Raw genomic sequence first — 15,276 nt, forward strand, 5'->3', positions numbered from 1 at the left:
TCTCGGCCGATTTTTTGCATTGAGTTGATAGAGTAATTTGAGTTAATAATTTGAGTTACGAGCTCCGTCACGGAACGAATTAAACTCGTAAGTCAAGGCCCCACTGTAAATAAGGGGCATTTCAAATGTATGTTAACTTAGATGCACAAAAACAAAGGCTATCTCCAAGCAAAAATATCCTTTTACTAAAGAAGTTGTATGCCTGGGGCATGACTACCCACCATGACCTGCCCAGTTAAAAATTTATCATCAGATCACCATGCTGTGAGGTTACTTTCCATAGAATCCTTTTTTATTTTATTTTACTTTTTTATCCACAAAAGTAATGGAAAACCTTGCCAAATTTTGTTAGGTACCAGGGCTAACCTCTCTACTTTACACCCCATTTGCTCTAGAGCAGGGGTGGGCAAACTTTTTGACTCGAGGGCCACAATGGGTTCTTAAACTGGACCGGAGGGCCGGAACAAAAGCATGGATGGAGTGTTTGTGTGAACTAATATAAATTCAAAGTAAACATCATTACATAAAAGGGTACGGTCTTTTTTTTTTTTTAGTTTTATTCATTTCAAACGGGCCGGATCCGGCCCGAGGGCCGTAGTTTGCCCACGGCTGCTCTAGAGCCTTCAGAAGCCAGTGTTAATGTAAGAAATGTCCAAACCTGTAGAGAATTTTTATGAGTTTATTTGGGCCTACCTGACGACAATTGCTGGGGAGCAAAATCCCAGTGGATTGAGAAAATGCTCTGGATAGTGGCAGTTTTACAGCTTATTGTATATATAGTAACATCTAAGGAGAAGATTAAGGAGGGTTGCATGAAGTCTGTAATGATGGGAAACAAAGAAGGGGAAACTCTGGATTAGATAAAAAGTGAAATGGAGAGACACATACTTTTTTACATTGGTGGGTTCAGGATGATGAATAACAACATTACAGCACATAGAGATGGTACTTGGCAGGGGAGCGGGGCGGGGAGCACCATAAAAATGAGGGGTCTGTGATCTCAGTGCTCTGGTGCAGCAGTTCTGCCCTGAGGGGTCTAGGAAAGGAGACTGCGCTGACATTTCAAAGGTATATGATCTTAGATTTTATAAAAAGACAATAGGCTCACTTAAGGTGAAGGTTTACCTTTGTCAGGAAAGCTACAGGCCTAGGCTGTGACTGCCTGCCACAACCCACTTTTAGTCCGGAAATTTTATGTTTAGACATTCTATGTGGTTACTTTCAGTCTCCGAGTTTGTAGGGCCTGCCAAGTTGACCTCCCATGAACTTGTCAGGTTTAGTGTATGGCCCTTTTTTTCATCCACACTAGCAAAGGATAGCATAGTTCTTACTCGAGTCAATTTTCCTGACTTGGTTCTATATTGTCTGATCAGGAGTGGAAGGTAGCCCTGGCCAATGTGGCTCAGTTGGTTGGGTATCATCCCATGCACCAAAAGGTTGCCAGTTCAATTCCTGGTCAGGGCACATGCCCAGGTTGCAGGCTCAGTCCCTAGTAGGGGGTGTGCAGGAGCCAGCTGGTCAATGTTTGATGAGATAATGGCAGACTTCTCTAACCAGGTGGAGGAAAAAGTCACACAGGTTCAGAAGGCACATAGAACCCCAAGTAGAAGAACCCAAACAGGCCTGTGCCCTGACATATCATAATTAAAATGCCAAAAATTGAAAACCAAGAGAGAATCTTAAAGGCAGCAAGAGGAAAGCAAACTGTTACCTACAAAGGAGTTCCCATAAGGCTGACACCTGACTTCTCATCAGAAAATCTATAGGCCAGAAGGGAATGGCATGAAGTACTCAAGGTAATGGAAAGCAAGGATCTGAAACCAAGATCACTATAACTAGCAAGGCTATCATTCAAAATAAACAGTCAAATAAAGAGCTTCCCAGACCAAAAAAAAAAAAAAAAAAAAAAGAAAGAAAAAAAAGGAGCAGTTGGGAGCTTCAGTCACAGAAAAAAGGATAAGTTCCACTAAGTGTCAATTCTATTTCAGATCCCTCTATTTCCCCAAGCACAGTACTTACTAGACATACTAGAGGCCCGATGCACGAAATCCGTGCAAGGGGCTTGGCCCCCCCGTCGCTGCCATGGCTGCCTCTGCTTCGGCCCCGTCCAGAAGGTCGTCTGAAAGGACTTCCAGTCTAATAAGCATATTACGCTTTTATTATTATAGGTAATTAGTATTTAATAAATCCTCAAATGCCAAAATGTTCTAAAATTGTTTAAGCCTAAGGACTGAAAATTAAAGACTGGACATCAAGGAGAACTTTCTTCAAGACCCAACTCTGCCATAAAAAGGCAGGGCTTTTATTACAAGGTTATTCTCTGTGGTATGACTGCTCTGAGTCACACTGTGGATGAGCCTACCATGTCCATGAACATGGGATGCTACAATGTCCAGTAGCTCCTTGGACTGAAGAAGACTGAATGCTGCTTGGATGGGTCTGTAAAAATCACTCTTCTTCTGCTAGACATTTTCTATAAGCTTTCAGTCCTTTTCCTGAATAATCAGAGTTAAATTACGTCTGGCAATAGGATCTGGGTCTATGACTTTGACCACTTCTAAGACACATGTCTTAAGAGCTTATTAAGAGCTATATTTTCCTCAATACAAATTTCTTTGAGCTAATTCAGGGGTGGGCAAACTTTTTGACTTGAGGGCCACAATGGGTTCTTAAACTGGACCGGAGGGCCGGAACAAAAGCATGGATGGAGTGTTTGTGTGAACTAATATAAATTCAAAGTAAACATCATTACATAAAAGGGTACGGTCTTTTTTTTTTTAGTTTTATTCATTTCAAACGGGCCGGATACGGCCCGAGGGCCGTAGTTTGCCCACGGCTGCTCTAGAGCCTTCAGAAGCCAGTGTTAATGTAAGAAATGTCCAAACCTGTAGAGAATTTTTATGAGTTTATTTGGGCCTACCTGACGACAATTGCTGGGGAGCAAAATCCCAGTGGATTGAGAAAATGCTCTGGATAGTAGCAGTTTTACAGCGTATTGTATATATAGTAACATCTAAGGAGAAGATTAAGGAGGGTTACATGAAGTCTGTTGGTGGATTAAAATGATGGGAGAAAACAAAGAAGGGGAAACTCTGGATTAGATAAAAAGTGAAATGGAGAGACACATACTTTTTTACATTGGTGGGTTCAGGATGATTAATAACAACATTACAGCACATAGAGATGGTACTTGGCAGGGGAGCGGGGCGGGGAGCACCATAAAAATGAGGGGTCTGTGATCTCAGTGCTCTGGTGCAGCAGTTCTGCCCTGAGGGGTCTAGGAAAGGAGACTGCGCTGACATTTCAAAGGTATATGATCTTAGATTTTATAAAAAGACAATAGGCTCACTTAAGGTGAAGGTTTACCTTTGTCAGGAAAGCTACAGGCCTAGGCTGTGACTGCCTGCCACAACCCACTTTTAGTCCGGAAATTTTATGTTTAGACATTCTATGTGGTTACTTTCAGTCTCCGAGTTTGTAGGGCCTGCCAAGTTGACCTCCCATGAACTTGTCAGGTTTAGTGTATGGCCCTTTTTTTCATCCACACTAGCAAAGGATAGCATAGTTCTTACTCGAGTCAATTTTCCTGACTTGGTTCTATATTGTCTGATCAGGAGTGGAAGGTAGCCCTGGCCAATGTGGCTCAGTTGGTTGGGTATCATCCCATGCACCAAAAGGTTGCCAGTTCAATTCCTGGTCAGGGCACATGCCCAGGTTGCAGGCTCAATCTCTGGCATGTAGGAGGTAGCCAATCAATATTTTGCTCTCACGTCAATGTTTCTCTCCCTCTCCCTCTCTCTTCCTCTCTTTCTAAAAAGTAATTTTTAAAAATCTTAAAAAAAAAAAGAGTGGCAGGTAAAATTTTATGTTTCCCTTTCTTTTCCAAATTTAGACTCTTGTGAATTTGGTTTAGGGCTACCCACTAGTTATTGATCCTTTTCTTTCCCAGGGACAGCTATTGACTTCTTGTCTATCTTGTTTTGTGTCCTATAGTCTACTTCTCTGTGATTGGGTATAGTATTTTTAAAGCAACAATTCTCAAAGTGTGGTTCTCGGACCAGCAGAACAACAACAGCAGCAAGGAATTTGTTAGAAATGCAAATTCTCAGGCCTCACCCCAGCCCTGCTAAGTCAGAAACTCTGGGGTAGAATCCCACAATCTGTGTGCTTATGAGCGGTGGTAGGCCGCTTCCTGAATGGTCCTCATGATCTCCATCTCCTGGTATGCATGCCCTTGTGTAATCCCCACCCTCTGAGTATAGCCTGGACTTCATGACTACTTTATAATGAAAAGACAACAGTAGAAGGGATAAGATGTCACCGCTAAAAACTAGTCTATAAAGACTGTGGCTTCCATCTTAGTCACTCTCTGGCTCTCTGGCCATAAGACCACTAGCTGATGTGGTGTAAGGACACGGAGGCAGCCTATGGAGGGACTCAGATGACAGGAACCAAGACTTGCCAGCAACCACACGCGGGAGCTTCTCTCACAACCAATTCCAGTCAAGCCTTCACTTAGACTGTAGCTCAGCCAGCAGCTGAACTGTAACTTTACAGAGACCTTGAGCGGAGGCACCCAATTAATCTGTGCTTAGATTCCTGACCAACAGAAATTGTGAAATATTAAATGTTTATTGTTTGAAGTTACTAGGTTTTGCAATAATTGACTGCATAGCAATGTGACTAACTCAAGTGATTCTGATGGAGGCTAAAGTTTGAGACCCACTGCTTTCATTTCAGGAATAGTCAATTGGCCACAATTAAATCAGAATTTCTCACTCTCCCCCTTGCCATTCAGTAAGGATCAGTAAGTTGTTCATTTCACCTGCCTTTTAAGTTGGATCCTAACATTTCCTAAACCTGATAGGTCATGTATTGTTTTCCAGGTTGAGTGTCTCTCTTTCTTTTGCTTTTCCCTTGCTTTTAAGACCCACTCATTTCCTATTTTATATAGTCCACTATAGTTTGCCCTAGGGGTATCCTGTGAAAAGATACACCTCAATAACTCTAGTCTTCCAAACTCATCTGCTGTTGAAACAAGTGTTGTCCATTCTCTCTTCCTGAGATTGATAACTTCCATCTAAGAAGACATTTCTCATCAGAATGTCTGCAACCCAAGCTGCCTTTGGTAAGATGTCTTACTTCTGCTGCACCCTCCTTTCCTTGAGTTTATCAAGCACATTCCTTTGGAGCTGAAGCAAACCTGTATCTCCATCTATAGTGTCTGCACTACCTGCAAATCACACAATAGAACTTGATATGCTGAGGTTGGTGAAATTGATTGGCAAATCTGACCTGCTTGCTAAGGCTGCGGCCCTCAGCCCTGGCTACACATTAGAATCACCTCATGTGATTGCTGAAGTCACACTCATATGATTGCAACAGTTTTAGGGGCAATCCCTCAACTGTTCTTACTGTGGGTACTCCTTGCACAGCACTCCCACAATAATGTCCTGGATCTTACACCACCACCAAAGGTATCATTCCAGTCACTGCTCCTAATTCAGTTGTGTAGAGTTGTATGTTTGTTTGTTCCCCCCACGTCCCACGTGGTTCAGGGTTCAGGATCTGGAAGAGGGGCCGCACACAAATGAAAGAGACGAGACAAGTAATAATTTGGAAATATTGGGGGGCCAACCTCGGGGAAAAGGGGGTTAGAGATCAACCAAAGGACTTGTATGCATGCATATTAACATGATTAATGGGCACAGACACTGGGGCGGTGGGGGCTTGCCCTCAGGTGTGGGAGTGGGGGGGGGAGTTAATTGGGGGAAAAAGGAGACATGTAATACTTTAAACAATAAAAAAAAATGTGAAATCATGCAGCATTTGTCCTGTGTCTGGCTTATGTCATTTACCATAATGTCCTCCGGGTCCATCCATACTGGGGGAAATTTCCTTCTTTTTTATGGCTCAATAATTTTGCATACGATGCAACCTGTTTGGGTGGAGTTCTGCTGCACATCTGGCTGCTTCCACGTGTGATTTATCAAATTGCTTATCCGTGGCAAATAGCACATCCCAACCTGCTGTTGTCCTACAGGACTGAGTTGTTTTCTGGTGGGAGACAACGGACAGTGAACCTGGAACCTTGTCTGGAAAGAAAATCACTAAGACGCATGGAGGATAGACAAGTATGCTTGCCTGGTCAGGAACAGGAAGACTGTGTCTCTGGGGAGAGCATAGCTGAGAGCAGGCAGCAGGCTCTCCTGAGTGTGGGAAACCTGGGGATGGGATGGCTGGGACAGATTTAAGAACTCCCTCTGGTGGCGAAGGGCATCAGCTCTGAGGAACGCTCAGGGTCAAAGCAGCCTTCTCTCCTTCCATAAGCATTTACTCATCCAGCGAGGCCCTCAGGCTTAGCTCATGGAAGCACACCCACAAGCTGATGCCTGGGGTCTGTAAACTCTTTTTCTTTATCACCCGGCATGAAGTTTTGACCCTTTCCTGGATCCAGTGTGGCCCCAGAAACCCTACTCAAGCACCCACCCTTACAGTTGAGCGACTTCTCCATGTGATTGGCTGCATCCAAACCAAGGGACTCACTGTAACTGCGCTACTCAGAGTGGGATCCAGAAACCAAGAATATCACCACCTGCTGGTTTCTGGTTAAGAAGCAAGCCCTCCAGGCCTTCCCAGACCTACTGGGTCAGAATCCTGGGATAGGGACAAGCGCAGGGACCTGGGTGTCCACAGGCCTTCAGGGGTGATGGTACCTTTTGAAGTTCACAAGCAGCTTCACACAGATGCTGGAGGCCTAATTCATGGTACAGCGCTGAAGTTTGTTTGCGAAGCGAGTGTTATCTAATCGTCCAAGAGCTGCATTTGCTATTCCAGCAGTGGGCCTTGAATGTCCCTTCTCTAGAAACTGCACACAGCAAATTGTGCTCGCTGAGCTGTGACAACTGTGGCCACCAGAGGGCACCAATGGTCACCTAATGTATACAGCTCAGGGATCCCTGGAGCTCATTTGGTTCACTCTTCTCTCTGTTTCTCTTTCACTCCTCCTATTCTAGAAATAAATTCCTACAAAGAAACCAATAGGTGCAGCGCATGTTGGGGCCATCTCCTGTAAACCCCTCCGGAGAGAGGGCATTTGCTCATCCAGCCAGGCCCACAGCTTAGCTCATGGAAGCGCATCCACAAGCTGAGAAGTTGTGCAAAGAGTGATGCACTGAGCTCAGCTTCATCCTCCAACATCCCTAGTGAGGCCACAGCCCAGGAGCCAGTGAGTCCAGTCTGTTTCAGAAGCCACAGGGGGTCTGAGGAGCCAGTGGGACAAGGAAACACTGGGGCCCATAAAAACCTCAGTGTGCCCCTTCTGTACATTTACACTAATAAAAGAGAAACATGGTAATTGGCGTTACCTGACGACAATTGCTGGGGAGCAAAATCCCAGTGGATTGAGAAAATGCTCTGGATAGTAGCAGTTTTACAGCGTATTGTATATATAGTAACATCTAAGGAGAAGATTAAGGAGGGTTACATGAAGTCTGTTGGTGGATTAAAATGATGGGAGAAAACAAAGAAGGGGAAACTCTGGATTAGATAAAAAGTGAAATGGAGAGACACATACTTTTTTACATTGGTGGGTTCAGGATGATTAATAACAACATTACAGCACATAGAGATGGTACTTGGCAGGGGAGCGGGGCGGGGAGCACCATAAAAATGAGGGGTCTGTGATCTCAGTGCTCTGGTGCAGCAGTTCTGCCCTGAGGGGTCTAGGAAAGGAGACTGCGCTGACATTTCAAAGGTATATGATCTTAGATTTTATAAAAAGACAATAGGCTCACTTAAGGTGAAGGTTCACCTTTGTCAGGAAAGCTACAGGCCTAGGCTGTGACTGCCTGCCACAACCCACTTTTAGTCCGGAAATTTTATGTTTAGACATTCTATGTGGTTACTTTCAGTCTCCGAGTTTGTAGGGCCTGCCAAGTTGACCTCCCATGAACTTGTCAGGTTTAGTGTATGGCCCTTTTTTTCATCCACACTAGCAAAGGATAGCATAGTTCTTACTCGAGTCAATTTTCCTGACTTGGTTCTATATTGTCTGATCAGGAGTGGAAGGTAGCCCTGGCCAATGTGGCTCAGTTGGTTGGGTATCATCCCATGCACCAAAAGGTTGCCAGTTCAATTCCTGGTCAGGGCACATGCCCAGGTTGCAGGCTCAATCTCTGGCATGTAGGAGGTAGCCAATCAATATTTTGCTCTCACGTCAATGTTTCTCTCCCTCTCCCTCTCTCTTCCTCTCTTTCTAAAAAGTAATTTTTAAAAATCTTAAAAAAAAAAAAGAGTGGCAGGTAAAATTTTATGTTTCCCTTTCTTTTCCAAATTTAGACTCTTGTGAATTTGGTTTAGGGCTACCCACTAGTTATTGATCCTTTTCTTTCCCAGGGAAAGCTATTGACTTCTTGTCTATCTTGTTTTGTGTCCTATAGTCTACTTCTCTGTGATTGGGTATAGTATTTTTAAAGCAACAATTCTCAAAGTGTGGTTCTCGGACCAGCAGAACAACAACAGCAGCAAGGAATTTGTTAGAAATGCAAATTCTCAGGCCTCACCCCAGCCCTGCTAAGTCAGAAACTCTGGGGTAGAATCCCACAATCTGTGTGCTAATGAGCAGTGGTAGGCCGCTTCCTGAATGGTCCTCATGATCTCCATCTCCTGGTATGCATGCCCTTGTGTAATCCCCACCCTCTGAGTATAGCCTGGACTTCATGACTACTTTATAATGAAAAAACAACAGTAGAAGGGATAAGATGTCACCGCTAAAAACTAGTCTATAAAGACTGTGGCTTCCATCTTAGTCACTCTCTGGCTCTCTGGCCATAAGACCACTAGCTGATGTGGTGTAAGGACACGGAGGCAGCCTATGGAGGGACTCAGATGACAGGAACCAAGACTTGCCAGCAACCACACGCGGGAGCTTCTCTCACAACCAATTCCAGTCAAGCCTTCACTTAGACTGTAGCTCAGCCAGCAGCTGAACTGTAACTTTACAGAGACCTTGAGCGGAGGCACCCAATTAATCTGTGCTTAGATTCCTGACCAACAGAAATTGTGAAATATTAAATGTTTATTGTTTGAAGTTACTAGGTTTTGCAATAATTGACTGCATAGCAATGTGACTAACTCAAGTGATTCTGATGGAGGCTAAAGTTTGAGACCCACTGCTTTCATTTCAGGAATAGTCAATTGGCCACAATTAAATCAGAATTTCTCACTCTATCCCTTGCCATTCAGTAAGGATCAGTAAGTTGTTCATTTCACCTGCCTTTTAAGTTGGATCCTAAGATTTCCTAAACCTGATAGGTCATGTATTGTTTTCCAGGTTGAGTGTCTCTCTTTCTTTTGCTTTCCCCTTGCTTTTAAGACCACTCATTTCCTATTTTTATATAGTCCACTATAATTTGCCCTAGGGGTATCCTGTGAAAAGATACACCCCAATAACTCTAGTCTTCCAAACTCATCTGCTGTTGAAACAAGTGTTGTCCATTCTCTCTTCCTGAGATTGATAACTTCCATCTAAGAAGACATTTCTCATCAGAATGTCTGCAACCCAAGCTGCCTTTGGTAAAATGTCTTACTTCTGCTGCACCCTCCTTTCCTTGAGTTTATCAAGCACATTCCTTTGGAGCTGAAGCAAACCTGTATCTCCATCTGTAGTGTCTGCACTACCTGCAAATCACACAATAGAACTTGATATGCTGAGGTTGGTGAAATTGATTGGCAAATCTGACCTGCTTGCTAAGGCTGCGGTCCTCAGCCCTGGCTACACATTAGAATCACCTCATGTGATTGCTGAAGTCACACTCATATGATTGCAACAGTTTTAGGGCCAATCCCTCAACTGTTCTTACTGTGGGTACTCCTTGCACAGCACTCCCACAAGAGTGTCCTGGATCTTACACCACCACCAAAGGTATCATTCCAGTCTCTCCTGAGACCTCTCTTCTCTTCAGCAGTGAGATGCTTTCAACCCCAGTCACTGCTCCTAATTCAGTTGTGTAGAGTTGTATGTTTATTTGTTCCCTCCACGTCCCGCGTGGTTCAGGGTTCAGGATCTGGAAGAGGGGCCGCACACAAATGAAAGAGAAGAGAAAAGTAATAATTTGGAAATATTGGGGGGCCATGCTTGTGTTCTCATTGCCCCCGGTGCTTTCCAGACACAAGGTGACATTACAGAGCGGAGAAGACCACATGCCCACAAAAGCCCAAGAGTGACTCTTTTCCTCTGTACCGAAAAAGTTTGCCAAATCCTGTTCTAGGCATTTTGGCCGGAGTCCCAATAGCACCTGGCACAGCAGTCAGTGCCTCTCAGTCTTTAACTGGCCCTGGGTTCCCTAGGGATTTGTAAAATGCAGTCTCCTGGTCCAAAGGTGCAGGCCCTGAGAACATACATCTCCAAAAGGGTCTTTGAGCTGCTGTTGCCACTGCCGCTGGCCTTGCTTGCTCTTTGAGTGGAGGCTAGAGTCTCCTCCTCCATTGTCCCAGCTGTCACGGACCAGGAAATGTGTCAGTAATACTGTTGCCAGCAAAGAGACCTGGCCTTGAGCGGGTCTGCCTAGGACCAGCAGTAGTGTGTGGGTTCTTGACTCCATGCAGGAAAGATTTCACAACATGGGTCCAGGCAATGTTTAGAGGATGCTTATTAAAGCTGTGCACAGTTAAACAAGGAAGGGCCTAGAATAGAAGAAGCAAAGGAGAGAGACTAGGTGGGGAATGAGCCTAGGCTGGGCTGCTTTCACTCACTAAGAAGTCTGAGAAAAGGGAGCTTTGGGGGCAGGATCAGGGTTTTACCCAGGACAAGCGGCCACTGCCCATTGTTCCCCAGTTGCAAGTCTCATGGGGTCCCTTAGAGTTTAGAAGATGTGATGGAAGAAGAGGGGAAAGGGAAAGGTGCAGACAAGCTCCTGTATATAGAAAACCCTAAAGACTCCACCAAAACACTATCTCCTGAGACCTCTCTTCTCTTCAGCAGTGAGATGCTTTCAACCCCAGTCACTGCTCCTAATTCAGTTGTGTAGAGTTGTATGTTTATTTGTTCCCTCCACGTCCCGCGTGGTTCAGGGTTCAGGATCTGGAAGAGGGGCCGCACACAAATGAAAGAGAAGAGAAAAGTAATAATTTGGAAATGTTGACCGGGAGTTCAACTAGGGGGTGGGGCCGGCCAGCCAAATGCCCACGGCCCCTCCCCCCAACCAGCAGCGGTGGCAGGCAGCCAGGGGAAGGGAGGCCCTGGCCGTATTTCAGCAAAGTAGTAGGATGCAAAGTTAATATCCAGAAATCGATAGCAGAATTATACAGCGATAATGAACTTGCAGAAAGAGAAACTAAGAAAATTATCCTATTTATCATTGCAACAACAACAAAAAACAAGTTATCTAGGAATAAACTTCACCATGGAGGTAAAAGACTTGTACTCAGAAGACCATAAGACATTGAAGAAACAAATAGAGGAAGATACAAACAAGTGGAAGCATATACTGTGTTCATGGGTTTAGAGAATTAGCATTATCAAAATGTCCATACTATCCAAAGCAATCTATAGATTCAATGCAATTCATATTAAAATACCAAAGGCATATTTCATAGATCTAGATCAAATGTTCCAAAACTTTATATGGAACCTAAAGGACTCCAAATAGCCTTTGCAATCTTAGAAAGAAGAACAAAGTTGGAGGGATCATAATACCAGATATCAAACTGTACTATAAAGCCATTGTAATTAAAAAAAAAGTAAAGTACTAGATCAGGAACAAGCATATACATCAATGGAATAAAACAGAGAGCCCAGAAATCCACCAATGCCTTTATAGTCAATTAATATTTGACAAAGAAGGCAAGAGTATACAATGGAGTAAAGACAGTCTCTTCAATAAATGGTGTTGGGAAAATTGGACAGGTACATGCAAATAATTGCAATTAGACCACCAACTTACACCATTCACAAGAATAAACTCAAAATAGATAAAAGACTTAAATGTAAGTCATGAAACCATAAAAATCCTAGAAAGAGGAAAGGAGAGAGAGAAAAACATTGATCAGCTGCCTCCTGCACATTCACTCTTCTTCCCTGGGCTCATGTTTTGATATGCCAGTAGCTCTCAGTCTGGGAAGGGGGACCATCCCAGACACCAGGAACCTGGCAAGAGTATAGACACACTTGTAAGGACCAGCTGTGTCCATGCAGCTGTGATCACATCTGGGTGTGACCATCCCCATCCTCTCCTCGGCTGCAAGTGAGGACAGACACAGTGCGCCGAGGTCTAAACCAGCCCTCGTGTAAGGGTAGGTGTGGCCATTCCTTTGGAATACACCTGGGCTCTTAGGAAAGGGAGCACATTGATGTCTGCAGGACGGATCCATGTTGTTCAGTCCCCTTTGGTGGCAAAGTGGGGGTGGCCTCTGTGTTCATTGTTTGGACACTGTCGAGACACTTGCATCCTATCCAGATGTGTTAAGACTCCACTTCACACAGATCGCCACAGCCTGTTCCCCCCAAAACCCATGAAGATGCTCCTAAGATTGCTGACACCCATTCCAACCCCAAACATGCACAATTCTTCTCAGGCTAAAAAACCATATTACTTATGTTTTGATGGCAGTATTATTGAACTTAAAGTCTCCTGAGAAAAGATACAATCTCTTTCTCTTTGCTTTGGTTAAACCACTATCCTGAAGTATGATTGATATCCAATGTCTACAACCCAGTTTAGAAATTAGTATACACCATGAAATCATCACCATAACCAAGACCATACACTTATACCTGCAAAAGTTGTCTTCCGCCGTCCATATTTTAGTTAATTTAATTTTTCATTTTGTGGTAAGAGCACTATCTACCCTCTAGCACATGTTTAAGTGCACAATACAGTATTTTTAGCTGTAGGTTCCAGGTTGTATGGCAGATTTCCCCAAATTATTCATCCTGCATAATTTTATGCCCTTTGACCAACATCTTTCCATTTCACTTCCCTCATCCCTGGGAGCCACACTCTGCTTTCTTCTTCTGTGAGCTTAATTATTTTGGATTTCTCATAAAAGTGGAATCATGCAGCCCAGCTGGTGTGGCTCAGTGGTTGAGTTTCAACCTATGAACCAGGAGGTCACTGTTCAATTCCCGGTGAGGCACATGCCCGGGTTATGAGCTTGATCCCCAGTAGGGGGCATGCAGGAAGCAGAAGATCAATGATTCTCCCTCTCCCTTCCTCTCTGAAATCAATAAAAAAAAAAAAAATTTAAAGTGGAAACACAAGCCAGTTGGAGAAAGATAAATATCACATGATCTCACATTCATTTGTGGAATATAATGAACAACATAAACTGAAATGAACAAAAATGGACCCAGAGACAAGGTGGCACTGAGCAGACCGTCCAACCTCGGGAAGAAAGCAGGGGAGAGGGGGTTAGAGATCAACCGAAGGACTTGTACGCATGCATATTAGCATGATTAATGGACACAGACACTGGGGCGGTGGGGGCTTGCCCTCAGGTGTGGGAGTGGGGGGGGGAGTTAATTGGGGGAAAAAGGAGACATGTAATACTTTAAACAATAAAAAAAAATGTGAAATCATGCAGCATTTGTCCTGTGTCTGGCTTATGTCATTTACCATAATGTCCTCCGGGTCCATCCATACTGGGGGAAATTTCCTTCTTTTTTATGGCTCAATAATTTTGCATACGATGCAACCTGTTTGGGTGGAGTTCTGCTGCACATCTAGCTGCTTCCACGTGTGATTTATCAAATTGCTTATCCGTGGCAGACAGCACATCCCAACCTGCTGTTGTCCTACAGGACTGAGTTGTTTTCTGGTGGGAGACAACGGACAGTGAACCTGGAACCTTGTCTGGAAAGAAAATCACAAAGACGTATGGAGGAGAGACAGGTATGCTTGCCTGGTGGGGAACAGGAAGACCGTGTCTCTGGGGAGAGCATAGCTGAGAGCAGGCAGCAGGCTCTCCTGAGTGTGGGAAACCTGGGGATGGGATGGCTGGGACAGATTTAAGAACTCCCTCTGGTGGCGAAGGGCATCAGCTCTGAGGAACGCTCAGGGTCAAAGCAGCCTTCTCTCCTTCCATAAGCATTTACTCATCCAGCCAGGCCTTCAGGCTTAGCTCATGGAAGCACACCCACAAGCTGATGCCTGGGGTCTGTAAACTCTTTTTCTTTATCACCCGGCATGAAGTTTTGACCCTTTCCTGGATCCAGTGTGGCCCCAGAAACCCTACTCAAGCACCCACCCTTACAGTTGAGCGACTTCTCCATGTGATTGGCTGCATCCAAACCAAGGGACTCACTGTAACTGCGCTACTCAGAGTGGGATCCAGAAACCAAGAATATCACCACCTGCTGGTTTCTGGTTAAGAAGCAAGCCCTCCAGGCCTTCCCAGACCTACTGGGTCAGAATCCTGGGATAGGGACAAGCGCAGGGACCTGGGTGTCCACAGGCCTTCAGGGGTGATGGTACCTTTTGAAGTTCACAAGCAGCTTCACACAGATGCTGGAGGCCTAATTCATGGTACAGCGCTGAAGTTTGTTTGCGAAGCGAGTGTTATTTAATCGTCCAAGAGCTGCATTTGCTATTCCAGCAGTGGGCCTTGAATGTCCCTTCTCTAGAAACTGCACACAGCAAATTGTGCTCGCTGAGCTGTGACAACTGTGGCCACCAGAGGGCACCAATGGTCACCTAATGTATACAGCTCAGGGATCCCTGGAGCTCATTTGGTTCACTCTTCTCTCTGTTTCTCTTTCACTCCTCCTATTCTAGAAATAAATTCCTACAAAGAAACCAATAGGTGCAGCGCATGTTGGGGCCATCTCCTGTAAACCCCTCCGGAGAGAGGGCATTTGCTCATCCAGCCAGGCCCACAGCTTAGCTCATGGAAGCGCATCCACAAGCTGAGAAGTTGTGCAAAGAGTGATGCACTGAGCTCAGCTTCATCCTCCAACATCCCTAGTGAGGCCACAGCCCAGGAGCCAGTGAGTCCAGTCTGTTTCAGAAGCCACAGGGGGTCTGAGGAGCCAGTGGGACAAGGAAACACTGGGGCCCATAAAAACCTCAGTGTGCCCCTTCTGTACATTTACACTAATAAAAGAGAAACATGGTAATTGGCGTACGACCACTACCCTTTTCATTGGCTAATCAGTGAGTATATGCAAATTAACTGTCAGCCAAGATGGCGGCCGGCAGCCAGGCACTGAAGCGAGCACGAGGCTTGCTTGCTGCAGACTCCAACGTTCAGCCTCACTTGCCAGCCTCTCAGCTGCAA

At 44.8% G+C, this 15,276-nt stretch overlaps 2 long non-coding RNA genes across 3 annotated transcripts in view; both read left to right on the top strand.

Annotated features, from left to right (window-relative positions):
- Positions 1-7,309, top strand: part of LOC106723875 — a 12,389-nt gene extending 5,080 nt beyond the window's left edge. The window contains exons 2-4 of the long non-coding RNA XR_001359605.1: positions 4,975-5,128; positions 6,044-6,134; positions 7,017-7,309. This is a non-coding gene — a long non-coding RNA (uncharacterized LOC106723875). The remainder of the gene's footprint in view (positions 1-4,974; positions 5,129-6,043; positions 6,135-7,016) is intronic.
- Positions 7,310-9,427: 2,118 nt separating this feature from the next.
- On the top strand, positions 9,428-15,067 carry LOC102261030. Of its 2 annotated transcripts, none has more exons than XR_001359603.1 (3): positions 9,428-9,576; positions 13,802-13,892; positions 14,775-15,067. It is a non-coding gene; the product is annotated as an uncharacterized LOC102261030 (long non-coding RNA). The 2 variants fall into 2 exon arrangements; XR_313130.2 differs by lacking the exon at positions 14,775-15,067 and adding an exon at positions 14,193-14,432.
- The last annotated feature ends 209 nt before the right edge of the window (positions 15,068-15,276 follow it).

Source organism: Myotis brandtii, unplaced genomic scaffold, assembly GCF_000412655.1.
Source record: "Myotis brandtii unplaced genomic scaffold, ASM41265v1 scaffold1164, whole genome shotgun sequence".
Lineage (NCBI taxonomy): Eukaryota > Metazoa > Chordata > Mammalia > Chiroptera > Vespertilionidae > Myotis > Myotis brandtii.